This window comes from Lontra canadensis, unplaced genomic scaffold, assembly GCF_010015895.1.
Source record: "Lontra canadensis isolate GAN:19392208 unplaced genomic scaffold, GSC_riverotter_1.0 scaffold4, whole genome shotgun sequence".
Lineage (NCBI taxonomy): Eukaryota > Metazoa > Chordata > Mammalia > Carnivora > Mustelidae > Lontra > Lontra canadensis.
In genome coordinates this window covers 34,869,739-34,872,914 of record NW_022630998.1, presented here as the reverse complement: position 1 = coordinate 34,872,914, position 3,176 = coordinate 34,869,739, and positions in this window count along the sequence as shown.

Sequence of the window (3,176 nt, the reverse complement as noted above, 5' to 3'; positions counted from 1 at the left end):
ATATTTTGCCATTAAATCAATGCTGTGTCATGATCACAGGTCCTGGGATCAGCCCTGCATCAGGCTCTCTGCTCAGCAGGTAGCCTGCTTCCCCCTCTCTCTCTGCCTGCCTCTCTGCCTACTTGTGATCTCTGTCTGTCAAATAAATAAATAAAACCTTTAAAAAAAACAAAAAAACAATGCTGCATCATTTCACACATAGGTAAATATGTCCTTAGAGTAAGAGAGAAGTGGAACAAAGCACTGGGAAAAAAATTTATAGCAAATTGCCATCCATAGAAGTTGGACCAGTTTATATTTGTATCAGGAGTATACGAGAATGCCGATTTCCCTGCACTCTGGCCAACTCAGTATCAAGCTCCTGGATCTTTACCAATCTATTGAGTAAAAGATAGTATCTCAGGGTAGGTTTTTTTTTTTTTTTTTTTAAGACTTTATTTATTTTAGATAGAGCTCAAGGGAAGGAGAAGAAGGGGAGGGATAGGGAAGGGGAAAGAATCTCAAGCAGATTCCAAGCTGAGCGGGAGCCCCATGTAGTGCTTGATCCCAAGAACCTGAGATCATGACCTGAGCTGAAACCACCAGTCAGACCCTTAACTTGACTGAGCAGAGCCATCCAGGCACCCCTCAGCATAGTTTCAGCATGCCTTTCTCTTATTACATGTGGACTGACTTTCTCTATATAAGAACCATTATTATTTCCTTTTCTATGAACTATTTGTTCATTTCTTCTATTTGATCCTGGATCTTACTAATTTTCTGAAATCGACATACATTAGGAAAAGTCCCCTTTGGGCATATGAGTTATAAATATTTTTTTTCTTGGTTTATCTTTTAATTTTGATGATGGTATTACGTAGTCTGTGGCTTGTGGGTCTCCCATTTTTCCTCATTTTTAAAATTCAAGTCTTCAATCTATTTGGAACTTATCATAAGATATGGGTTATAGATACAACTTTGTTTTCATTTAGCTCACATTACTATGGAATTATTTGCATCCACGGCTCTAATTGATGCCTGAAAATATATGATATAGCTATGTGTTCACTTTTTTGCTCATCATAAGATCATAAACTGCACTAGGGCAAGGACCTTGGTCACCAGTTTTTCACTATATCCCTAATACCTAGCAAATCCCTGGGACATAGTAGGTACTCAGTCATTATTCAGAAAATAAAGGAATGAATGAGTGAGTGTATCAGAGAGCTACAATCACAACAGTGCTTCCTAACAAACCACCTCAAAACTCAAAGGCATATAAGAAGCTTTTATTGCTCAGTCACACAAATCCTGATACCTGGATCCTTCCTCACAGGGATGATTTCCGTGGTCTGGGATGCAGCCTGGGTATCTGGATTTTTTTTTTTTTTTGAACTCCCCAGGAGATTCTCACAGGCATCAATATTCAAGCACCTTTATTTTAGTTGATATTTGCTATTATTCTAACTGGTTGTATCAAAGTTTCAAGTTGCTTGATTATGATACTATTACCAGAAGCATAGTAATGAGGGAACTGAGGCATATAGAAATGAAGTAGAACTTGGATTATGTTTACAGAGAACAAGAATGTGAGATTTTAGAAGCTACACAGGAATTTAATCATAGGATTCAGGTTCTAACACTTATAACACAACAATTCATCTCATGGAGAGGGGAGGATTCCTTATCAAATGACTCAGATCCCCAAATTATCAAGGACTTACAGAAAGTTCATGTCACAATGATATATATTGTCAAATACAATGAGAGGAAATTGGCATTTGCTGTACTTATGAAATACTCCCAGGACAACTCTGTACAGTTAGTCCAAGATCATCTAATGCTGTGACATTTTTTCCTTCTTAGGAGAAGCAGATGAAACTAAAGAGGGTGAAGATTTATCCATTGTTCTTTGGCAAGGTGTTGCCAAGGTCCCCGGGATTCTCTCCCAAAGACAGCTGGCATTAACAAATCTCTTGTGTGGAGCTTCTTTGTTTAGAACCCCAGCTTGATTGGTCTCTCTCCTGATTTATTTTCTCCATCCGTAAATGGAGGGGGGGGGGAATTTCTCTGTGTGTAACTCAGGTAAAGGGAAGGAAATTTGTAATCGAATGTCACCATGAGGCCACAATTTCTGCACCAGGGCAGATCGCTCTTCCCTCACCATTGAAACAGCCTCTTGCTTGTCACCCAGGATCTTAGCCCAGCTCTGTTTATACTGTTATACTGTTTATACTGAAGAGCAGATAATACACATGGCTTGGCATTGTGAATTACGAGTAAAGGGAACTGGAAACACTTTGACCATTATCTTGCTTTTGAATCCTGCAGCCATCTCCTAGTGATGGGAGGAATCAGATTGCAGTCTGGCCCAGAGAGAGGAGCACCCTGCTCAACGCGGCCAACTCTAAAATAAGTGTGTGTTGTGAGTGGCATCTAGCACTCAACAGGCACTTAATAAATATTCACTAATAACATTAGGCCACTCAGCACCATGCAGGAAGATAAGGCCCCCCCCTTTTTTTTTTGTTTTATACATGAGTAATTGATAAAAAAAAAATAATTGCAAAGCTTTAAATGTTTAGCAGTGATTAGCTAAAACCATCACCTCAAAGCCCTTCCCACTTTGATAAACTCATTCCCATGAAAATACTCAGAACCTGAGGAACAGCAGGGAAAGAAGCCAATAAAAGCAGCTCAAAGAGTTTTACATTATCTCCATAAGCTATCTAATCTAACCATTTTGGATGATCTATGTAAATTAATTACACTTTTTAATTAGATGGTGTTTTAGCTTGCATATTGAAGTTTACCACTAATTACAGCAAGGCAGGAGGTCACTTGATTGGTATGGGAAACAAGAGGCCTTTATTTCATTGAACTGAAACACTGAACAGTTAATGCTTGGGGAAAAAAAACTGTAAAATTTATGTCAGTTCTCAAAATTCAAACTGCGCAGCTCTTGTTCATTTTTCCTTTTGACTCGAATCTCCTCTATAGCTCACTGGGGGTTTTCCTTTATAAATATCAGAATGACTTCTAAACACCAACTGACTCAAAACTATAATAATAGAGCAGCTAGGAAGCTTGGATTTTGCATCCCTAATGCTAGGGGGAGAAAAACCCACCCTTTTGATATTAGTCACATTAAATGCCATTTAATTACAAGTGCAGCTGTTTCCAGATGTGACTTTATT